The sequence below is a fragment of the Euprymna scolopes genome, chromosome 27 (genome assembly GCF_053919585.1).
Source record: "Euprymna scolopes isolate OS-2025 chromosome 27, ASM5391958v1, whole genome shotgun sequence".
Taxonomy (NCBI): domain Eukaryota; kingdom Metazoa; phylum Mollusca; class Cephalopoda; order Sepiida; family Sepiolidae; genus Euprymna; species Euprymna scolopes.
Window position 1 is genome coordinate 47,760,250 of NC_136508.1, and position 26,985 is coordinate 47,787,234.

General features: G+C 34.5%; 1 long non-coding RNA gene across 1 annotated transcript in view; it reads right to left on the reverse strand.

Moving 5' to 3' along the window:
- Window positions 1-26,985, reverse strand: part of LOC145248845 (uncharacterized) — a 437,292-nt gene that overhangs the window by 191,482 nt on the left and 218,825 nt on the right. The window lies entirely within an intron of this gene.

Genomic DNA, 26,985 nt, shown 5'->3' on the forward strand with positions numbered 1-26,985 from the left:
GAAAGCAGTTCCACTTAAAGAACGCTTAAACAGTTTTGTAAGTATGGGGGCAAGTTCTGGTTGAAGCTAGTTCAACAATATAATTGGAATGCTGTCAAGGCTAGTTGCTTTACTGGAATCAAGTTTCTTGATTAGCTTGGCGACCTTACGCACATATATTTGTATGTTGCATTGCGTGCTGTCTATTAAAGGAGGACCTACGGTGAGTTGATGGCCTTCGTCGTACAGGGTTAAATTAGCTGCAAAGTTCTTGCCAAATAGTTTGGCCTTGTCTGATTCTGACGAGATGACCTCAGGTCTATTGATGATGATTTGGATAGAACGCACGCTTCCGTTCAAGACCCTGTTTTATCCTGTTTGCTATTTGCCAAAACTGGTGGGAACCAAGTCGCTGCTCAGGTATTTTTGATTTAACAAGACGCTGCTCAGCTACTTTTGATTTAACGGACTGAGCATAGAGCTCTCTTGCATTTTTAGTACTCTTTTACAGTTGTTCCTGGCAGTCCTGAAAGCAGCTCTAGTCTCAGTACATCTATTCCGTTGGTAGCTATGGAAAATGTGGTTTCTGTGCGCGATGGCAGCAGCACATTCAGAGGAGAACCATGGCTGGCTGTTAGGTTTCTGTTGGAATTTTTTGGATTTTATAAATCGGTCTATGTTTTCAATTAACCATTCGGTCAGGTCTGATACTATAGAGGACACATATTTTTTAAACATAGAATGCAGAGGTAGATCAGATATAAATGTACGGAAGCTGTCCCTGTCAGCCATAGAGTATCGATATACAGTACGGTGAAGAGGTACGTCTGAAGACTTATTACATTTCATTTTTATCTAAACTGATTCAACTGAGTGGTCGGAGGATCCCAAAGAGATAGAACAAATCATGAACATAGCTCAGCTGAAATTATGAGAAGGAGGTTTAGAAGGCTTGCATACTGACCGGTAGTATCTGATACACGGGTGGGTTCGTGAACAATCTTAGTGAGGTCATAGTCAATGGCCAAACTATGACAGAACCTCCCCTCATCATCTGTCTTATTTGAGTGGGTCACCCATTTCAGATTATGGACATGGAAATCACCGCAAATGTGATCATGCCCTTTTTGTAACAAACTCCACAAATAAGCATTACGAAAAAGCAATTAAATCCTTTCATAAGTTTTTAAAAATTATGGACTTACTATTGTTACACGAATGACCCGGTCTAAGCCGGGTTGACATGCTAGTATATATATATATATATATATATATATATATATATATATATATATATATATATATATATATATATGTGTGTGTGTGTGTGTGTGTGTGTATAGGTGTATATACATATATGTATGTTCATGAATTAAAATGTGGCACGCGTCTGCAGATGAAATGTCAGAAATTGGAAAGCTAAACGGGAATTGTTTCAATATTTCTCAAAAATATAAACAAACCTTGTTATTGTTATGAAAAATGTAACAGAAAGGAATCTGGTTATGTGAATGTTTTGAAAAGATTGACAGGAAAAAATGACAGAAGGAAATAGATTGCAGTTGGAGATTTAATTGTTAACCGAGTGGACGCCAGGATAATTCTCTCTGTCGCTCCCCCACTCTCTCTCTCTCTCTCTCGCTCTCTCTATCTCTCTCTCTATCTATCTATCTATCTATCTACCATAAGCAAGATCAACAGGAGAAATAAAAAACGGACTGTTGCTTATACCAATAGTTGTTGTGTTTTGAATTCTTTAAAAGGGGTTTATAATATAACAACTCAATTTTGGTTGCCGTGACCTCTGCATTTAAAGAAAAAAGCAAGATCGACGAAACATCACCACAGACAACGTGAAACGGGCCCTTAAAAGAAAAACAAGCAGAAGAAAACAAACAAACAAAAAAAGAAATAAAGAACAAAGCGAGGTATGTGACGTTCGATATTTCCCTGTGTGTTTCTGCTCGAAAACCATATATAGGAATATAAAACTATCACAAAGACAAACAAGCTTATATATGTATATCTGTAGATGTGTAGATGACATGTATTTTGTATGCATTGAGTAACAAGAAAAAAACCCTCAAATTCCGTTAAAAAATCATTATTTTTTTTACTGTTTCGTTTAAAATTTGATTGTGATTTTTTTTCTAGTTTATATTGGTTTCTTTCGTTTAATTGCATACTATTGAATACGTAGGTAACGAAAATAAATAAAATAAGTATAAAAAATGGAGCAGGAAATTTTTAGAAGTTTCATTCAGGGTTTGACAACGAAGTTAAGGAATGCTTTTAGTTCGGTGTCGAACACGATTAGGGGAGAATCCCTGCTTAAAAACATCAAATCATTAGAAAGGAGAGAAAATGGCGGATACAAAAGATGAAGGGACGACTTAGAGAGATATTTTAGGGTGATAGGAGCCCGGGATGCAGAGACAAGTCACGCATCTCTTCTAACAACAAGGGTTGGGTTAGACAATACATTAGTATCATGGTACTTAGCAATGCGCATATAACATGGGAAGGGTTGACGAGTTCCTTAGAAGAATACTATGGAATTGTCACAAACCCCAACGCGCATATAGTTGAGTTAGCTTATGTAAGACAGGGTAGCTCGGAGTGTATCAAAGACTATAAGCAGATAATATTAAAGCTAATATAAGGAGCCTATAGTGGGATGGATAACAAAAATGAGATAGTTACCAAACAGGTAGTTACTTACTTAAGAATTTTAGATTCATTTTGGTGTCTTTAGAAAAAAAACAACCAATATAATTGCTTATGAGGAGACTTTGTTTAAAACTATATGATATAATTATTGTCTAAGACACAATGTCTATCACAATCAAAATATCATTTCCGAAACGATCGTGCAATTTATTAATTTTGTATTGTTCTTCCATCTGAAACCGATTTTTAATTTTTAATTTTAATTATAAATTATAAATAATCTTACTTAATATATATATATATATATAATATATAAAGCTGAATGTTTGTGTGTGCGTTTGTGTGTGTATCTGGTCACGAATAGGCTGCTATATGGTTGAATGTTTTAAAAAAGCTGATTACATATATTGATAGAATATGTATCGACACACAGGAATGGATAGGTTTGATCTGGCATAATGATGATTCATTAAAATTGTGGGGTCTGTGTTCGTGCCTGGTTCACAAAGTATGGAAATAAAAAATTAAAAAAAAAGTTTACAAGTGTTTTTGTATATAGATGTACATAAGAATATTTTTATAAGTATGTTTTAACTTAAATGAGGATGGTATAATAAAATTGCGGGGTCTTCGGTTTCGCCTGGCCTCCGTAGAGTGGCAATAGGCGCAAACTTTAATAAAGACTTTCATATCTATCTGCGTATGTATACTTTGATAATTATGTTTCAGTTTGAAGAAATATGGTTTAATAAAATTATGGGGTGTTCGTTCGCGCCTGGCCTCCATAGAATGGAAATATATCACAAAGTTTAACAATGTTTTTTAATATAGATCCACAGAATATTGTGATAAGTGTTTCAGTGTGAAGAGGTGTGATATAATAAATTATGCGTTTTATCTACTTTATTTTTACTTTCATCGTATTGTGCTTTGGGTTTGATACCCCCAAATTCGAAGCTATCTCTTTAAAACCTTTCCTTTTCATAACCTATCATACTTTCATAAATCAGAGTCCATTTTCTGTAGGCTATTTCTGAACCAGCCAACGACGGGTACTTTTGCTAGTATATATATATATATATATATATATATATATATATATATATATATATATATATATGTATATATATATATATAACTGCCATTTTATCTGCGTGCGCACAGAAAGTTTCTACAAAATCCCCTTCACAATTTTAGGTCTACAGACTTGAATATAACATTGGGCGCAGTGCCATTAATAACTGTTGAATATTTGTTTTTATAGCTTAAATACCTATTATTTAAGAAGAAAATTCAATAAAAAAAGAAGAAACCAAAATCCCCTTTCAAAATATTTTTTTCTTCTTTCTTCCGCTTAGCACTAAATCATTTTTTTTTAAAACATGAATTATATAAAAGGAGTAAATAAGGGGGAGGAGTAGAAAAAACACTGTATGGAAAAAAAGTTTCTGTCGACACTTTTCAAACTGAACATCGGCAACCGGGGCGGAAACATCGTTTAAAACGTTGTCAAAAGGCCATAATTTATTAGCGAGGGTAGAAATAAATTAGTATGGGAAAGCAGAAAAGAAAAAAATCTCAACGAACACGCATAATAATTGGTGTGTTCAATATATATACAAGTTAGAAAAGCATTTCATCCAAGGCATGAAAATTGTAAAACAAAATGTTTTTACTATAGGCTTTAAAAATAAAGGACAAAATTCAATTTGAAATTTATTCATCTTCAAAGTGCACTTTTATGCGTTTTACAAAGTAAGGTATAAAAATGTAATTCTTTACTTTGTAAAATGTATAAAAGTGCACTTTGAAGATAAATAAATTTCAAATTGAATCTTGTACCTTAATTTTTAAAGTCTATAGTAAAAACATTTTGTTTAACAATTTTCATGCCTTGGATGAAATGCTTTTCTAACTTGTATCGTATCTTTTTAAATTATATTTTACTTAATTTATTAATTTGGGATTTAAAAAATGAATGTGATTTTGTATGTATTTCAGATTGTATTTTTCCTCACACCACAACTAATTTTTGCAAACCCCCTCTTTGTATTATTACATCTCTGAATATTCTCACTGTTTCAGTTTTTTTATTTCTCCTCACACTACACCTGTTTTTTGCAATTCCATCATGTCTGAATAATGAGAAAATCTGAATTTTTTAATAAAAACTTAAAAATAACTTTATTCGATTAAATTTTGTTAAACTTATTTTAGAATAGAAAATCTTTACAATTTAATAAGGAACATATTTCATATAGGTTTCATTAAAATATTCAGTAAATAACGAGAAAAGCAGAGATGAAAATTTCAAAAGGACCGTATAACTGGTTACTCTCAATAGTAGTCCTCGCCAGCGAAATTCTTTGTTATTGTTATATTATTAATATTATTAATATTATTAATATTATTATTATTATTATTATTATTAATAAAAACATGTTGTGTCTTGCTCTTTCGCGCGAGGACTAATATATACATAGTATATATATATACATATATATATATACATATATATATATATACAATATTTATTATGACACTATATATACATATTTCAAGGTCGTACCATTGGTTTTGATACACCGAAAACAGTAATAATATACTGTGGAAAATCGGTATAATCTCTTCGGCGACAAAGAAAAATCTGGAACTAATGCAAAATGAACGAACGTAGAAGAAACGCTAGACGAGCGTTTAAGACTCAAAATTTCACATTTAAAAAATATCGTTTTAAAACCGACGCCAACAGATTATGATTATAGAAGAAACTAAGGAAGAAAGTGTGTGTGTGTGTGTGCGCTTGCGTACGTGCGTGTGTGCGTGCGTGTATGTGTGTGCATGCATAGCGGGGAAGGGGGTGCTATGGAAAACTCTCTAAAAATATAAAAGTCCTGTTAAAGCCATATCAATAAATAAAAGTAGGACAGTTAACGATAATAAATAATGAGAAAGGCATGAAAATATTAACATGATTTTAAAATTTTAAATCATTTAAATTAATTAAATTAAATAAAATAAGGATAAAGATAAATAAGGTAAATTTAATAAATAAATAAAAAATAAGAACTTTAAGAACTTTTAAAGAATTTTTATTTTTTTTTTAAATATTAATATTTTAATTATGAGAGAATAATAGTGAATGGAGAAATTTAAGATAATTAAAATAATTAAAGGAAATTAATCAATATTAAAAGACTTAACAACTATCAGATGCGAAGGTTGTGGGGGGAGGGGAATAGTTTCTCTATAAAGGTTATCTTTATTATTGGGGGTTTTATGGTAAAGTTAAGGATATTAGGTGGTGAGAAAGGTTGAGATATGAGTAGAAGAGAGTTGGTTTGGAGTTTAGAATGAGAGGTGAATGTGGAATTTAGGTGTCTATGCGTGAATAGGGTGTCTTTGTGTAAATAGGGTGTGTGATAGTAAGGAGGTAAGGTGGCGAGGAATGTTGAGGTATGATTAGAAGAGAGAAGGTTTGAGGTTAAGAGTGAGAGGTGAATGTGGTATTTAGTTGTCTATGTGTGAATTAGGAGTCTTTGTGTAAATGGGGTGAGAATCGGTTAAGTTATGTTGTTGTTAGGCCATTTGGCGAGGAGGAATTTTCTTTTGTGGGGACATTGTCTGAAGATTTCGTTTTTAATATTCATACAGGCTATGGATGGGTTATTGATAGCCTGAAGGATCCTAACTTTTTCAGTAGTGCAAAGTGAGCAGGTCTTGGAGGTTGGGTCGTAAGATTTTTTTAATATCCATGATCGACCATTTTATTTTATATGGAGTATTAGATTCTTTAAGCGACCAAATCTTGGTGGCTAAATATGTGTCAAATTTCTTTTGGGGATATTTGAAAGTGGGGTTATGTGCATACAACCTCTGCTTGAAGGTACCCTGAGTCATTCCAATGTAGATTTCTTCTTTACCTGTGTTATTTTCAGGAATGACTTTGGCCTGGTAAACGATAGATTTGATTGTGCAGCCTCCCCCCAGAGGGCAGGTATCTCCTCCCCTGCATGAGCAGCGAGGGTTAGGGGGGTTAATAGGGATTGGGGGTTTAGATGTCAGGATAGAGCCGACTGAGGGACAGCAGGAATAGCTAGTTTTGATGGTGTTTCTATTAAAGATTTTATGGAGTTTGTTTGTGGGTGGAAAATGCTTATCTATTAGAAGAAGGAATTGTCTACCTGTATTATACCTGACGTTGAGGGAGAACGGAGGGGTGAACCAAATTATGTTCCTGGATCTGTTGGGTCTGCGTTGTCTGGTGGGTGGATTGGCCATATATGAAATATCCTCCTGGTATCCACTTTCTCGGAGCGCTCTGTTATAATATGGCGCAGCTTGTTGGAAAATCTCTCTGCTAGATGAAAGGTTGGAGATTCTTCTGATGATGCTGGGGACAAGGTTCTTGAAAACACGAGGTGGATGGCATGATTGTGTATTAATGTACTTTAGCTGTTCAGTAGGTTTGTGGTAGGGTCTGGTAGAGTTGCTGGACAGGTCCAATGTAACATCTAAGAAATCCACACTAGTAAGGTTGGTGTCAATGGTGATATTAAACCCAAGTTCTTTAAGGAATGTGGTCAATTGTTTTCTGAACCTGTCTAGATTTTGACCATTGCAGTTGCGTGAAAGACATAAACCATCATCTCGGTATAGGCCAAATTCATGGTTGGGGAACTTGTTCTGTAGGGATTGGAGAATAAAGAGACCTACCAGATCACAAATATTCGCACTATCAAAGGCACCCATTGGAACATCAAAGGGGTCCTCAGGATTGGATTTTTTAACCCACGTTTTGTTATCAAAGAAAGGGAGTGAATTTCTTGCGTGGAGGATATTTTGGATTTCCAAGTCACTGATCTCCATGAAGGATTTGGCAAAGGTTAGGGAGCTGTCGAGGATTTCCCTGCTAATGGATGGATAAAAGTCAGTAATGTCAAATTGAGTAAACTTGCATTGCTCTTTATTGGGAATGGCTTTGAACCATTGGATGGATACTTGGGTATTAGTCCAAAGTTTAAGGTTGCAATTGTTTATTATACATTTGTTAATTTTCTTGACGATATATTTACTCGCTAGACCTATTTAACTTTTAGCAGGGTTAATCACTCTGCAGGTAGGTCTGTCTTGAAAATGAGGGTTGTGGTCTTTCAAAGTAATGAAGGCTGTTTTTCGAGCTAGCTGATTTGCTCTGTAGTCAATTTTTTTAGTTTAGCTGCAATGTGTGAGGCTTCTTGGTTAATATTTGATAAGGTACGGCTTGATGCGATTTGATATTACTTTGTGATGTTTTTTAAAACACGATCCTTGTATTTGTTTGTATGGATTTTATAGATATTTTTGGTTTTATCTGCAAATGTGAGAGTGTGTTCATTTGATTTAAGATTTTTTATGTCAGCGGCTAAGATTTTTTGGAAGGCAGTGTTATTTCGCATGAAACGGATTTTATGAATTAAATCCAGTAAGTCTTTTTCAAAGGCGTCCATTTCAGGGGCTTTATCCGGATATTTGGAGGATTTTAGACCATAATGGTTATTTAGATGTGGGTCTTCTGTAGAATTAGAAAGATGATGTTTCCACCTCATACGTTTCACTACATCTTCCATTTTATTGATAAGACATTTCAGATAAAATGTGTTGCTGGGCGTCGGAATGTCCTTTGGAGAGTATCTGAGTTCTTGTTTGTTCATTTTACAATTGTTCCTCTTAGTAGTAGATATAGTACAAGATTTATTTTCAAGAGTGCTCAACCGCGTAATCGATCAATGTCGAAATGATACAGGAATCGGAAAAGCGGGGGCTGTATAGCGTGTCCAGGGGTGATGAAAAAAATCCAATAAAGTGCTCGATCGTAGATGTGAGAGCTAAAGATACAATATTTATTATGACACTATATATACATATTTCAAGGTCGTACCATTGGTTTCGATACACCGAAAACAGTAATAATATACTGTGGAAAATCGGTACATTCTCTTATTATCGTTAACTGTCCTACTTTTATTTATTGAAATGGCTTTAACAGGACTTTTATATTTTTAGAGAGTTTTCCATAGCACCCCCTTCCCCGCTATGCATGCACACACACACACACACACGCACGCACACACGCACACACGCACGTACGCACGCGCACACACACACGCACACACACACACACACACACTTTCTTCCTTAGTTTCTTCTATAATCATAATCTGTTGGCGTCGGTTTTAAAACGATATTTTTTTAAATATGAAATTCTGAGTCTTAAACGCTCGTCTAGCGTTTCTTCTATGTTCGTTCATTTTGAATTAGTTCCAGATTTTTCTTTGTCGCCGAAGAGATTATACCGATTTTCCACAGTATATTATTACTGTTTTCGGTGTATCGAAACCAATGGTACGACCTTGAAATATGTATATATAGTGTCATAATAAATATTGTATCTTCAGCTCTCACATCTACGATCGAGCACTTTATTGGATTTTTTTCATTACCCCTGGACACGCTATATATATATATATGTGCGTGTGAGTGTGTGTGCGCACGCGCGTGTGTGCGTGTGTAGTTTGGACCTGTGGGAAAATTCGATTTTATTTTAGCTTATAAAAGAGATTTGAAGAGGTTGAAGTTGAAAACAAAACAATTAATTTGGCAGGCTAACTTAACTCAAACTATTACTCTTGGTGTTATTCTTGTTCGTGCACAAAATACAGAATTGATTGCTCAAAGTTTCTATATTTTTACCTGTTTGCACTTATCTTTCCGTAGCTAAGTAAGGAACAACGCTGAAAAGTTACAATATGGACTAAAGTTTAAGCCGTATATGTTTTGGTTTGGATTTAAGTGTATGGCAGCAAAGTCATATATTTTTTAATAAATTGAAACATTACTATTTATTGAATAATAATCAGAAGATTATTAGGTGCATGATAATAACCACGGAATCTTCGTCAATTAAACCATAATATCTAAGAGTATTTTTCGACCGGAAACGCCAAGAAGCCTTGTAGTGTTGTACATTTTTCAGGAGGGCAAATAATTAACCCGGCTTATTGAACATGTAGAAAGCAACGTGTTAATCGCTAGAAACCAGTTTATGGATATTTTGTCTTTTGTTTTTTAACGTGCCGGATTTAACAAGAAATTAATTTATTTCTTGTTAAATAGACTCTGCAGTGTTTAAAACTATTTTATACGTAGTAAAAGGGGAAAGATATCTCACTAGTGATGCAATTCTCTATCTGTATAAAAGCCAACTACGTCCAAGGATGGAGTACTGCTGCCACATCTGGACAGGAGCTGCTAAAAACAGCCTATCCTGCCTTGACAGAGTACAAAATAGACTTCGTGGTTTAGTGGGGGATTCCCTTTTCTCTTCCCTGCAACCTCTCTCTCACAGAAGAGACGTTGCGAGCCCATCTTTGTTTTATCGTTATTTCCATGGCAGATGCTCGTCTGAGCTCCAATCCCATGTCCCCCTCGCCAATCTTTCACAAGAAACACCCGTCTGGCTGAAACTACTGTCAATACTTTTCCCCACTCTTTATCTGTGCCTAAATCCAAACGTAGATTCCATGAGAAAAGCTTCTTGCTTAAAACTGAACGCCAGTGGAGCTCTCTGTCGCTTGCCTGTTTCCAACCTGACTACAACTTGGATGTCTTCAAGTCCAACATAAACAAACTCCTGACAAACCGCCCCCTTAAGTAAGACACTCTATCAAAACCCTCAATACTAATGATTACTATAATACTGTCTCATTGATTACTGTACATGCAATAACCCTTATTCCTGAGTGGCCTTCGGGCTTTGATAAGTGGTGACCGCCATTTAAAAAAAGGTAGTTTGCTTGAAGCATTGCTGATAAATCTAATATAAGTATATTAGAAGGTTATAACAAGGTTGGTTACCGGGGTGAACAATGGTGGGAAAAATTAACAAATATAGACAAATAGGTGGAAATGTTGTACAATTGTAAAATACTGAACGTCTATATATTTTTCAAAGTTATATGTAACATTTCATATAAAAACATTAGATGAAGACTTATACAAGTGCACACATCACTGTTTACATGGATACACACATACGATAGATGTACATGTATGTATATATAAGTATATGTGTGCATATATGTATATGTAAGTATATGTATGTATATATGGGTATATAAGAATATATATGCACATAAAAATAGAAGACTCAATAAAGTAATTACCATATCTCTCTCTCTCTCTATATATATATATATATGTGTGTGTGTGTGTGGTTGTGTGTGTGTGTGTGTGAATGAACATAAATAAAATAGAAAATAAATAAAATAAAATAAGTCTATAAATTTTAAAAAGTTAATAAGTAAATAAATAATTTAATCGAAAACAAATTATTAAGTAAAAAATTAATGATAAATTAATATAGTAAAATATTTTATTAGAACGTAAAAACATCCCCTATTAATTAAACTTTGCTTCTGCGGTGTAGTTTGAACACATCTTCCCGTTTCATTACATGTCGGTTTCTCTCTTTTGTAATGCTCATCGTACTTTTTTTTGTTGTTTTTTTTTACATTTTATTTCTTTTTGACAAAGGAATCTTATCCTGAAATATCACAGACACCAACCATCCCAGTCCAAAAAAATAATAAAGCCTCATTTACAGATTTTATATGTGATGATATACGCGATTTTGAAAATTGAATAGACGTACGGAATTCATTATTCTACAACTTTTCTACCGGTTTGTCTATTTCGTTCATTTTCCACACTACTTTTCACACCGGTAACCCACATCGCAATCGTCGGATAAATAAAATTGTATCTTATACATGACATAATAAACAGAAAAAAAACATATATATATAATTATTTTTTTGCTATAATAATTAAATACCTACAGACACTAGTGTTTCATCCTTTCGGGATTCTTCAGTGCAGGGTGTCACGATTACTACCAGATTCGAACCCCGCGACACGAGACATCTCTGGCTCGATTAGCGGAGGCCGTATCCATTCGGCTACCATTAACCGTGTGAAATAGCGTTGAATTTTAAACATTTTAATTTAAATGTTCATATATATATATATATATATATATATATATATATATATATATATATATATATATATATATATATATATATATATATATATATATATATATATATATATATATATATATATATATATATGTGTGTGTGTGTGGATGCGATATATATTCGTGGTTGGGGGACAGAATGTCTGAGACCACGTCACTCTGAAAAACACATTTAGTATATATATATATATATATATATATATATATATATATATATATATATATGTATATTTATATATATGCATATATATATATATATATATATATATATATATATATATGTGGATGCGATATATATTCGTGGTTGGGGGACAGAATGTCTGAGACCACGTCACTCTGAAAAACACATTTAGTATATATATATATATATATATATATATATAAACTTGTGAGTAAAATTCCAAGTACTGTTCACTTGCCGGATTATATAATGATCGTCATATGTTATGAATTTCGAGATTATATAGTTGGCATTCGTTTCCACGATATTTTTGTCGGAATTATGATATACGCGATTTTGAAAATTGAATAGACGTACGGAATTCATTATTCTACAACTTTTCTACCGGTTTGTCTATTTCGTTCATTTTCCACACTACTTTTCACACCGGTAACCCACATCGCAATCGTCGGATAAATAAAATTGTATCTTATACATAACATAATAAACAGAAAAAAAAACATATATATATAATTATTTTTTTACTATAATAATTAAATATTTACAGACACTAGTGTTTCATCCTTTCGGGATTCTTCAGTGCAGGGTGTCACGATTACTACCAGATTCGAACCCCGCGACACGAGACATCTCTGGCTCGATTAGCGGAGGCCGTATCCATTCGGCTACCATTAACCGTGTGAAATAGCGTTGAATTTTAAACATTTTAATTTAAATGTTCATATATATATATATATATATATATATATATATATATATATATATATATATATATATATATATATATATATATATATATATATATATATATATATATATATATATATATATATATATATATATATATATATATATTGGTTGGGGGACAGAATGTCTGAGACCACGTCACTCTGAAAAACACATTTAGTATATATATATATATATATATATATATATATATGTATATATATATATATATGTATATTTATATATATGCATATATACATATATATATATATATATATATATATATATATATATATATATGTGGATGCGATATATATTCGTGGTTGGGGGACAGAATGTCTGAGACCACGTCACTCTGAAAAACACATTTAGTATATATATATATATATATATATATATATATATATATATATATATATATATATATATAAACTTGTGAGTAAAATTCCAAGTACTGTTCACTTGCCGGATTATATAATGATCGTCATATGTTATGAATTTCGAGATTATATAGTTGGCATTCGTTTCCACGATATTTTTGTCGGAATTATTTTTAGAAAGTCACCGTTTCTGAAGCGAGGGATTACGTGAAGTCCGTCGAAGGTATGCTAAGTGAAAGTCTTTTTTGTGGGAGAAACTGGATTCGTACGATCACGTCGTCAGCTAGTGTCGTTATCCACTAGACAGCCGTCAGCCGCCGAATTATTTAATGACAATAAAAATAGAGCAATATCCCTCTTACAGTCAACCGAATAAGAAATAAACACGGAATGTAAAAAAAAAAAAAAACTGCTACTCCCAATACCATCGTATATAGCGTTAAAAATTCAATACAAATTTCATTTTAAAGAAAGATCTTCAGGTACTTCTGTGGTTAAATTTGACTTTTATTTCATAAAAACTTGGGTATCCCGTGTTGCCTGAGTGTTTGGAGGGTGTGTTGGGGGTACTAGGCAGGCAGGCTTGAACCCGTACCGCGATAGAGAAAAAGAACGTGAAAAAAAAACGTGATGTTTTTGCTGTTGCGCCTATCGTCAAAGCGGAAGTGACGTAATTTTAACTTAAGGCGAGTCAAGAGAAAAGACGGGATTACTTTCGAAAATATCGGCGAAAGAGGTGATCCCTCCCTGTAGAAAAGTGCCAGTTGAGGGTGAAGGAATTAATGCTCGTAGCCATTTTTCCGATACTTGTTGTCCGAAGGGTCCTCCTTCAAAACGATACCGATTTTGATAATCTGTTGCCTCTGTCGAAAGTTTAAGGCAGACATGCAAACATACATACACACATACATACATTTAAACAGACAGGTGAGATTTATATTAAAGATAATAAAATGTCGATACAACATAATTCGACAGTACGCTCCGCCTTATGATTCACATGGGTGGTTTGTCAAAACAACATATTTCTATCATAAAAACTCTAATTATATTTTCTTCTTCTGCAAATTTTCATTTGTTTTATTGTTGTTGTTGTTGTTGTTGTTGTTGTTGTTGTTGTTTTTGTTGTTGTTGTTGCTGTTGTTGTTATTGTATGCTTGGATCTTTTACAAAATTAATGGAAAGTCACGCTCGAATAACACACAAGAATTGTTAGCACCCAAAAGAAAAACGTCAAGAATTCTAGTCACAAGATTAAAATTTCGAAATTACAAATCATGGCTGATCGCATCAAGGCCCGGTTGTGCCTTGCGGGAATTATTTAATTTGTTTGTTTTTATAAATATTTGAAACTTGAAGCAATTCGTTATTTCCTTTTATTTTATGAACGGGATTCGTTTCTCTCTTTTTTTTCTTTTTCGAATAACATTTATTTTCGAATGATTGTACTTCTTTCTTTCATTCACTAATCCTGAGGTGTTGTGGCGCTGAGTGTTCGTTCAATGTTGACGGAAATTTGAACAGAACAGTAATAAAATACTAAAAGAGCGGAGAAACGAGAAAAGATTAATGAGAAAATAACTGGTCGGGTCGATAACGAAAGTGAAATGTAGTAATGTTATATGAAGCGCTTTGCTAAGACTTAGACGAAAATTTAAAAGCGACTATAGAACTGTGTATATGTGTGTAATCGTGTGTGCTGCTATAATGTTAAGGATGAAACAGAATATACAAGGGAGAGAAAATGAAGTTAAAATGATAGCTAGATAGACAAAAGCAGAAAGTGCTGATAATTTTATATGACGCGTCTGAATGAAAAACGGTAGTGACGTATCCCTTAACGCTCCAGGGTCGTTGGATTATTTCGTGCAGCGTGTCTTAGGCAAGAATAGCCATGCGACGCCGGTACCTCTCCAGGTTTCGAGCACATACAACACCTGGTATTACCAAATGGTTACCCATTTTAGTATTGACTAGCTTCCACGTTGCTTAACTTCGGTCATCTAACGAGGACCGGTGTGTCAACGGGAATATATCGAATAAGAAATTATGAGCGATTACAAAGATTATTAAAATGTTTTTTTCTATCTCTGCTGTTCAACTCTCCACATGGTGACCATGCAAATAGTTCCCCAATATAGAGCCCCCTAAATCCAAGCGGCATTGTGCATTGTTTGGGGTGAAATAGCCATAAACATGTCGATAACAAGAGAGAAGAAGAAGACAGAGGAAAGAAAGTAGAATTAAAGAAGTTCTACAGACAGCTTGACATAGATATAGAGAAAGATGGTAAATACTAAGGAAGTGACAACAGCATATTCTTTTCAGTCTTTTGACTCTCAAGTATACGGGTGACCCCAAAAAAACGGGGCCCAAATATAATTAGTCCCCGTTCCTTAATGTTTTGTCCGAATGAAATGAAGCTTTGGTCATAACTAGTTTATTATATTCAAAACATCACATCAAAACACAAGGGTCTTTGGCCTTTTTTTTTCTCCGTTCTACAGCATATGTTCTAGATGGTCACCATTCAGTTTTTTTTTTTGGGGGGGGGGGGTCACCCTGTATATCCAACACAGTAAGATACATTCAATCAACTGAGAACCACATGTCTATATAAAAACATACTATATTAAAGGATATATACTCAAGAGTAAAAACAATAAAAATAATGTGCGGTTGTCACAGCCCTAGTAATAACAAAACCATTATAAAGAGCAATAAGGCATTATATGATCAAATAGGATATAATAATATTAATCTTTGAAAATAATAAAGATTATAAAAAAGAGGAAAAGGGAATCAGCAAGATGACAATGACGAATATTTTCAGAAATTAAAAAGGAACGAAAAGAATCCGGGACCTCGTATATGAAATGTAAACAAACTATGAGATCAAGTAGTTTGAACAGAATGAAAAGATATAGTAATAATAAGGAGATAAAGATTTCGATATACGAATAATTTGGAAAGAAGTGAAAAGGTAAACAAAGATTACGTTAAAGAAAAAAATATTAAGAAATGAACACCGACGCTAACAAATCGATATAGTTGAGAGCCAAAACAGACAAAACTTGAGACATTTTAAAAATGAACGCATGGCAAAGCGATGGATGACTGGCTTGTGAAGAGACAAGCAGCAGCAACAATAGCCGAAAAATGCGCATGAAGAGATTATCAGCAGCAACAACAATAGCCGAAAAATGCGCATGAAGAGATTATCAGCAGCAACAACAAAAGGCGAAAAAAGCGCATGAAGAGATTATCAGCAGCAGCAACAATAGCCGAAAAATGCGCATGAATAGATTATCAGCAGCAACAACAATAGCCGAAAAATGCGCATGAAGAGATTATCAGCAGCAGCAACAATAGCCGAAAAATGCGCATATGCAAATTAGAGAGTGCGCTCGAGAAGATAAATGAAAAAACTAAAAAAAATTGACTACGTGGTCGGGAGAGAAAAAGTCGGGTCGAAAGAAATGGTCGCGTAATGTCGAAGGGTGTGGATAGGCTGGCTATAGTATGCATGCGACCGGAGGATAAAGAAAAGTGCGCACCAAACGAGATGGACGATTGCCAGGGACTTTTGAGTTGTGTGGAGACGGAAGGAAACGGTAATAAAGACCTTGTTAAAAAAAGAAAACAACGCTGACTAAGAATTTTAGTTATTTATTTCTAGTTTTAAGTTTTTTTTTTTTTTTTTTTTTGGAATTACTAAATGAAAGTGCAACGGCAACCTCACACACACATATCCATATATATATATATATATATATATATATATATATATATATATTGTAATTCATATACAGTGACTTTCCACTGCGTTTCTATAAGTCTCCGTGAATATAAATATCTAAATAAAAAAAAATAGAATTTTCTTTCAAAGAAATCTATCTCATCAAAAACTAGCTATACCATCCAGAGCATGCACACAAACACAAGCATGAAAACATACACACACATGCAAAGACTCGCACACACATATACACACACGTAAACGCTCACACAAACACACACACAAACCTACGCAAAGCTGCAAATACTCGAATGCACACATACACACACGCGGTTATACAGAAACACGCAAAAACTTGCATTTCAATGTCACGAATGACGTCTATGTAATGGCGGTTGATATTTACCTAAGATAGTGGCTAAGAGGTTGATGTGTTGCATTTTTGTTTAGCATCTGTTGTTGAAATCCTACGATAATTTGGTTCGGATAGAAATTTCTGCATTCAAAATATTATATAGTATAGTACATATCGAATCATTGAGGGGTATACATATAAGCATACATATTTATACACACACACGCGCACGCATATATATATATATACATATATATATAATATAAAGCTGAATGTATGTGTGTGTGTGTGTGTGTGTGGTCACAAATAGGCTCCTATATGGTTGACTATTTAAAAAAAAACTGATTATATATAATGATAGAAAATGTATTGATACACAGGACTGCGTATGCTTGATCTGGCAGAACGGTGGTTCATTAAAATTGTGGGATCTGCGTTCGCGCCTGGTCCATAAAGTATGGAAAAAAATTAAAAAATTAAAAAAAAAAAACGTTTACAAGTGTTTTGATATAGATGTACATAACAATACTTTGATAATATGTTTTAACTTAAAAATAAAATTGTGGGGTCTGCGTTCGCGCCTTGCCTCCATAGAATGGAAGTAGGCACAAACTTTAATAAAGACTTTTCATATCTATCTGCTTTAGTATACTTTGATAATTATGTTTCAGTTTGAAGAAATATGGTATAATAAAATGATGTGGTGTTCGTTTGCACCTGACCTCTATAGAATGGAAATATGTCACAACGTTTAACAAGATTTTTTTAATATAGATCCACAGAATATGGTGATAAGGGTTTCAGTATGAACAGGTATGGTTTAATAAATTATGAGGTTTATCTATTTTATTTTTACTTTCATTATATTTTGCTTCCATTTTCTGTAGGCTGTTTTTGAACACAGTCAACGACGGGTACTTTTGCTAGTATATATATATATGTATATATATATATATATATATATATATATATATATATATATATATATGTATATTTCTTTATTTATGTGTGTTTTTTTTTTACACAGTGATCACCACTTATCAAGGACCGGAAGCCACTCAGGGATAAGGGTTATTGCAAGTACATTACGTTAGTGTGGAGATTTGATGAAGTGTTTCATTAGGAATTTGTTAACATTGGACTTGAAGACATCCAAGATGTAGTCCGGTGGGAAGCAGGCAGACGGAGCAGAATTCCACAGGCGTGCAGTTCTAAGAAAGAAGCTTTGTTCATGGAATCCACGTTTTGATTTAGGCACAGATAAAGAGTGGGGGAAATTTTTCACAGTGGATTCGGCTAGACGGGTGTTCTTCGTGAAAGATTGGCGAGGGGGAACCAGAGATTGGAGTTCAGACAAGCACCTGCCATGGAAATAACGATAAAACAAGGATAGGCTCGCAACGTCTCTTCTGTGGGAGAGAGGTTGCAGGGTAGAGAAAAGGGCATCCCCCACTAAGCCACGAAGTCTATTTTGTACTCTCTCAAGGCAGGATAGGCTGTTTTTAGCAGCTCCTACCCAGATATGGCAACAGTATTCCATCCTTGGACGTACTTGGCTTTTATATAGATAGAGAATTGCATCAGTAGTGAGATATCTTCTGGAGCGGTAGAAGGATCCCACCATCTTTCCAGCGACCTTGGCAACAGACTTGATGTACGTGTTCCATTTCAGATCATGAGTAAAGGTCAAACCCAGGAGCTCGTCAAAATACGGGGCCTTAACCAAGCGAGAGCCATCCATCACAATTGATGCAAGATGGGGATCAGAGCGTTGATGATGTAAGGATAGGAGTTTGGTTTTGGATGCATTAAAGGTAACCAGCCACATCTTCCCCCACTGAACCACGCGCTCGAGATCAGAGAGAGAATCAGAGAGAACTTTGTCATTTACAGCCTTTGATGTATTGCCGTAGATGGTCGTGTCATCAGCATAGATGTCAACGAATGATTTAAGTATGTGTTTAGGGAGGTCATTGATGTAGATCAGGAAGAGAGTTGGGCCAGCATTTATATTGCAGGCCTCCGATTTTTGTCCATCTACCACTACTCTTATGAGCCTATCGGAGAGAAATTATTTAATGATTGAGAAAACATTTCCAGTTATACCGTAGCTGGAAATCTTGTGAAGTAGACCCTTATACCATGACTTTCGAAGGCTTTTGATATGTCAAGAGCAATTGCCCTAGAAAGGAAGCCTTTGTCAAGAGATTCACTAATCCTGTGGGATATAACCGTCAGCACATCTGCGGTAGATCTTGCAGAGCGGAAACCATATTGTATATATATATATAAAGGGGTATTGTAAAGTTTATTAAATTTATAAACATAAATCGAATACAAATAATAATACTAATATTTAAACACCATTCCGAACAAACCAAATATGGCATGGACATAATTATAAGAGTATAAATTTAACTCCGTACATTAAGATTAAATAACAATTTATTATTCAACAAGAAATACAAATTACACATTTACAAATCCCTTATTCTTGACGTCTTACTTCTTAACACGGATATAATTTGGTCTGAAGATGGATTCGCTTGCTTTAGTCTCTGTTTGATACATTTTAGTTCGATTTAATCATGACCGTAGGAATCACGCTGCCCTTCGGTCTGACATTTGACTATGTATATTGTTTCACTGTAATACTTTTTACCAGAAAAAAGCCTTAAAACTTACTAAATAGAACAGCCTATCACAGCTTAGATTTTTTTTTCATTCGCCTAGATTTTACTCACTCGAATTTACAACTTAAATGTTTTGCGCGGATTCTTATAAGTCCTTTTCATATTTTTTGCGTGAAAGAATTGAGATTTTATATTATTGCGTATATATTTAAAATGAATTCTTATTCGCCTGTTCTTCCCGTCTTTCGTATATCTTCGAGCATTTACCTTTACGTGACAATTTAGTTCGTCTATTGAATTTATTTGATAATAAACGATTAACTGCTTGTGAAAAGTGGAGCCTACTGTTTGTTCGTATATTAATTTCAAAGCGTTGTATAGTTTTCTACCGTTATAATGTTATGTATAAATATATATATATATATATATATATATATATATATGTGTGTGTGTGTGTATGTGCGTGTGTGCATATGTGTATATATATATATATATGTTATATATATATGTACATATATCGTTGTATGTGTATATATACGTATATATATGTATATATGTAAAACTTAAGTATGTATATATATATATAACTTTATATATATATATGCGTGTGTGTATATATGGGTATATATATATATGACTTATATATATGTATTTATGCATGCATATACATATATGTACATATATGTATACATACCTATATATATATATATATATATATATATATATATACATTAGAATAAGTAGTTAATAAAACATGTTAAAAAACATTTTGAAAAAAAGTTAAGAACATATTCAATTTTAAAAAGGAAACACAAAATAAATGGATAGTCCTTAATCCGCTGAGTTTCGAAGAAATACTTGACTTCTCATCAGAGGTTAGGATTTAGCAAAATGCGGGATCAGATTTGGCTTGCAAAAGTATTAAATGAAACTACAAGTAAGTCATAGATCTTACTTGATAACAAAAAGTGAAGCAGAGAGAATAGGGTGAATAAAAAGTGATTTTACGTGAATAGAAAGTCTTGTGAAGGGTAAAAGTTCCAATAACGATAGAGTTCAAAGATGCAAAGATTCTTCCTTGGATTTTTAACGGAGAATTACATGATACGGGTTATACAGATTGAAGTATTGGTTTACACGTATTAATAGAAATGGCATTAAAGACAAAAAATAAATAGCAGTCATATTAATGAGCATATTTATTTTTTATGAACTGTTATTTTCATCTACATAGTTGTTGTTTCAGCATGTTTCGGCCAACTCATCATTTGGCCTTTTTGAAGTGATTGGCCGTGACGGGCTAAAAATGCTTAATATTGTAACTGTAGCTCCAGTAATTACCGCCTTTCATAGTTGTTGTCCCGCCACAATTTGGCCAACTAACCCTCCAGACTGCTTTGGGTAGAATCGATCCCGCTATATTCAGAAATTTCTAACCTGGAACGCCTTTATCTACAGAGTCCCGGGCTTCGTGGTGAGTATAACAGCTAAGAAATGATTATAACAGAAATGCTGAAGCCTCATTATAGAAATTTTTTTTTAAATAAAAATGATATATAATACTCGTAATTCTGTCAAATTCTGAATGGATTAACTTTAGCGCTGTGATAAATCCAGCACCTACTCTGCGAAATAATAATACAATCGAAAGTGTTGCGTTTTTTTTTAAAGAAAAGTGATGCCAACAAAATATGAGCCATACAAAATTTCGAAGTTGATATTTTAATCAGCAAAGGCAAGAATTAATGCTCACAAAGACACCGATTAAATATTTTACAAAGGGTCATATTATTATTGATCATATGATAGTATTTTTTTGTTATTTCACAAACAAAACGCAGTAAAGAGCTTGCATTTGTGACCATATCTACAAGGATATTATGTAGGGAGTTTAGCAGTGAGATGTCGGTTTACATTATATTTGCACTTCTACATGTAAACATAGTAATGGAAGCAGTGTTCGGATAGGGAATTCCAAAGTCTAAAAGCTAAGGAAAAGGAAATTATCAGAGTAGAAAACTTTCCTGCATTTAGAGATTTCTACATTGTAGGACGGGATTTAGCTGCTTTGAAGGTTAAACGGATGTTGGTCGGTAGTGCGGGATCTATTAGTTTATAGATTATTTGGGAGCTTGTATGAAAGCGAGAGACTAGCTGCAGATTCAATAAGCGAGAATTGGTAACTATACTCATTGCATTGCCAAATGGTGGCCTAATACGGGTGTAGGATATTCCCAGATATGAGTAATATTTTAAGACGGTAGTGAGCGCACATTTATTTGTAGCAGCTTCAGATTGTCATCAATGTATTCATGCTGCCTGTGAATTTTAACCCCAAGCGGTGTACTAAAGGGCTTCAAGGTAGTGTAAAATTATCCAAGAAAATCAGTGGGTGAGAAGTTTTCTTTGTACTTGTTAAAGGGATGAAGCGTTTTCTTGATAGCAACGAACATCATCTTCTTGTTATGTCTCCATTTGTCTACATACTGCAGATCTTCCTGTAAAGTTGCAGCTCTTGCTATAGAGATGTTTTCCCTTCTAGTATCTATTATAACATATCCACAAATCTACCAACCCTGAGAGAACTTTTTATCCTGGAGGCCATTCATGAATAAAAGGAATTATTCAGGTCAAAACATCGATCCTTGTGGTGCATCCGCATTTTTTATCATGTTGTTTTGACGTATGACCATGAGGACAAAGTAGAGTTTTCCTTCATACAAAGACTAGCCTGGGTGCCCAGCGTTGCCCGGGTGTTTGGGGATATGTGTTAAGTGAAAAAAAATGGTAGAAGTAAGGCAGGTTCGAAGCTGTGATTTAAAGGCGAAAAAGAAAGTGAAAGAAAATATGACCTATAACGTCTACTCCATGACGCGACTGGAAGTTTGGAATGTAAAAATTAGGCAAAGTCAATCCAACCGATACGATGACTTGCAAAAATGGCTTGCAAAAATCGACCCCTCCTTGTAGAAAACTGTCGAGTTTAGGGTGTAGTAATTAATGGTTTTAGTGAATTTTTCGATATTTCTGTCCGAGACGTTGAGCATCAAAATGAAAATCCTGTGTGGAAGTTTTAGCCAGACATGCATGCATACATACATACATTTAAACAGACAGGTGATATTTATATTACAGATTTCATCATATTTATTATTCGTTCAGTAATACCATGATATATTTTATTAAAAACTGGTATCTTAAAAGCAATTTATCGGCAGTTAAGAAAGTATATTCAGTGAGAGATTTACTGAGGCGTTTGAAAGCGAACTGAATTCGTTTCGCAACTATGACAGTCGATTAACACACACGTCGAACTTCTAAAGCTTGAATTCGTTTCACAACTACGGCAATTGATTAACACACACGTCGAACTTCTAATCACACTGATGCAGTTGATACACACTGTCGTCGATCTTCTGAACATACTTCTTTTATTGTCCAAGCGTTCATCATCAGCCAATCGGCTGCCAGAAAAACAGTCACGTGAGGGGTGACCTCATCGCTCAATAATCTTACAAAAATCACAGCCGCCATTTTTAATTTCTGCCCTCCCTGTGATCCTCTCAGCAGGTAAGACAACACGCGCAGACACGTGGTCGCTTTCTTCCTTCATTCTGCTCGACTTTACACGAACATCAACGAAGAATTTTTGAAATGGTACAGCATGGATGAGTTAAGGCCCACAGGCTTTCGAGGTCTAGATTTGTAATTGTATCAGGAATATAGGAATGGGTTAATTTCAGATCATATATTTATTTGCTCTAATACCATGCGATCGGTATTCGCACAGGACAGCAAACAAATATGAGGTTAATATTATTTTTTATGTCTACATTATTTCGATGATTGGGACTGTTTGCTATTTTAGTGTTATTGTCACAATGCTTCCATCGATCTCACGCCATTTCTGCTTCAGGTGTATCTTTCTTAGTCTGGAATATTGTTGTTGAACTCGGAAATTTAAAACGGGATACTTCATTTAATCTACAGTATTAGCCTGTTGTTTTTCAATCAGCAATGACTGAGTATGCCTCCTTAGTTATTTGCAAGTTAATTTTTGTGTGACGTCCGCACTATGAACTGACATTTGTGAAAATAAGCCTCATGAAAACAATAGTGCGAATAATCAAAATAATTTCGAATAATCAACAAAAGTTCAGAAACATATTTTTATTTTATTTGTAAGTAAAATGTTGAAAATAGAATTTTAACAAAACAAATACTACAAATAGTCGCATTCGATTCAGCATTCAGTGTAACGCTATGCATGTTTGCATGAAGAGTTTGTCGCAAAGAACATAAGAAAGAGAAAAAGATAGACATTCAATTTAGTGGTTCAGGTTATTACAAAATACCTTTATCCCTATTTCTTCGGCCACGCGTGATTATTTTGTTTCTGCTGTGACGTCGCCACATGTCTAACCTATGCATACGTTCTTCTTTGTATAATCTTTTTCCTTCTTCCTTGCCGTAACAGCATCTCGCACACAGCTCGGTATTTTCATACAGCTAACATACGCGTATTGTTGTACTAGTAATTGTACGTTATTCACACACACACAAAATCGTCAGTTTTGCTCTTTAGATATTTGGACAAAAGAAACGTGGACCTGTGAATCCAGCCTTGCCTGTTCTTCCGTTCGTCGTTCGTCTGTTCGCATTTTTCTCAATAACTTCGCCTTGGAATTTTTAAAAGTTTTTCAGAAACATTACACATGATATGAGTAAAAAATAGTAACAGAACGGATTTTCCGATAAAACTCCGGTTGCCCCTTACGTGTGCCTTTTGGGAGAAAATTGCTAAAATTGACACTGTTGGGCTTATTAAAAAAATTGATGTTTGGATTTTTATCAAACTTTCTCAAAAGTTGTAACTAACTGATTTCTATATAATTTTGTTTTTCTATACTTGCGATAACTCTTCAGGCAATTTTAGGGCAAATAAAAACACTCCATTTTGGGGACACTTTTACCTGTAGGGGAATCTCAAAGCAAATGTCTTTCAAAACAATACTCACATAATATTAAAACTCACAAAAAGCAGAATACAATTGTAATTCGAGCACCCGAAGAAGAAGTGTGAAAAAATAATGACGATTTCGCATGTTGTATAGTCTATATAATAATACAAAAAGCGTGTTTGTTATTTAGTGTGTAACGCGTACATTATGACCTTTCATTTTTTTTTAAAGAAACTATGTTATCCAAAATTCTCCATAAGTTTAAGTTTCGGTTTTGATTATAGGTTATGTCACTCAAGTCATTTAATTTTTTTTATAAAAGCTTCTACCAAAAATTCTCCATGAATTTTATCTTTCAGCTGAAGGAATTTAAGTGATATATATATATATATATATATATATATATATATATATAGAGAGAGAGAGAGAGAGAGAGAGAGAGAGAGAGAGAGAGAGGGGAAGACGAAGAGGGAGACAGAGAGATTAAATTTGCAGTTTTTGAAAAAATTCTCCCGTCGATTTTGACATATGAGGTTCGACATAAGATGTTCCGCCACAACTAAGTTGTTCAGAAATCTACAGAAAGACTTTGTTTATAATAGTGAAGGTTATGTGTAAAACCAATCACACTTTGTGATATTACTGCTATTGTTTTTCGATGAAAACGATTACTACAAGGCAGAGCATCCAGTAGACCGCAAGTTCCTAGTTTCATGTCTTAACGAATACTGGTATGCATCTCAGTCAATTAATGCGCACCCAGGTATCAATCTGGCAATTTCTGTGTGCATACATCGCCTAGCCTTTCCAAATTGTCACACCTCTAATATGTAGTCGAATGGGGACAAATTGGATGGTTACATTCAATACTGCCAGGACTAAACTTGTTTCATTCAATGATTAGAAGAATCACTATCAACCATCAATAGATATGCCTAAGGATAAATTACCTAAAAGTACTTTTTTCGACTCCTCGGCCTCATGTTCACAGGGACTATGAGTTGGAACTGATACATCCAGAGTATTGCAAGCCTACGAAGTTTGGCTCTCTCTACCGTGCTAGAAAGTTATATACGCTTGAAAATATCCTGCATCTCTACAAGTCCACTCTTCCCCCATGTATGGATTATTGTTGCCACATTTGAGCTGGTATATTTGCTGCTGGTACGTCACTCCTGGGCAGGGTTTAATAGACAGTCGCCAAACTGATAGGGCCTGAACTGTGAACTAACGTCAACCTCTGTCCCACTGACGAAATGTTGCATCTATTTTACAAATATGTGTACCCTCTCAACATGAATATGAGCGTCTAAACGCGACAAGCAGCAAGGTTCCACCTCTACACAGTAGAGATCCTAAGATATAAGAAATACTTCAACTCTAATAGTTTCTTCCCCGGAACTGATAGACTCTGGAATTCAATTCTAGGCTCCTGTTTCCACAACTGTACTGACCTCAGTCCTCATTTTTTTAAATGAGTGATTTTTCGGACAAAGGGAGAAGAAAAAGCTGTTTTCTAGGTTGGCAGTATTTTTGCGAACAGTTGGCTGAGATGGCGGAAATTTTCTGTTTCTATGTCTATCCTTGTAGCCATGTCACTAGTAAGGGTGCTGGAGGTAAACGTTTTGTCTGGGCTGACGTTATCCGCCTGATAGTCAGGGACCCGAACCTTGGATTAACCACTAAGGAGGCTGTCCTATCAGCAGGTGCAAAGTACTGGGGCTGCTGTATTGCCATTTGGTGAATGGATTCTGGACCATGCAGTAGCTTCTGGTGGGGCCTCTCGATGCCATACTAGTGGGTAATTGTTACGGCTTTACCTTATCATTAGCTACAAATAAAAAAAAATTCTTCGTTTCTTTTTCTCTCTTAATTTCCCCTCTCTGTCCTGCTCTAAGTAAATCTGTCGACCTAGTCCACAAATTCCAAAATTTCATCATGACAAGTTTCAAGAAAAAATACACGATTAAACCCGGTTCTCCAACTTCCAACGTAGACCCCTACTACCATGTCTCCTTCTCCAACATCAGGGGTCTTCGTTCTAACCTTCCAGAGGTTGAAACCCAATTACAGGAGACTAAACCAGACCTTTTATTTTTAAGTGAAACTGGCATTGGACAGGCTATTTCCCTAGATGAGTTTGCAATTTCAGGATACTCTAACTTAACTTCTAAATCTGACCCCCAAGATCGCCATGGGCATGGAATATGTGCCTATATTAAAGATAGCTTTCCATGTGGGAGGGACATCTCCAGGGAAGATCCTAACTTACCCTATATGTG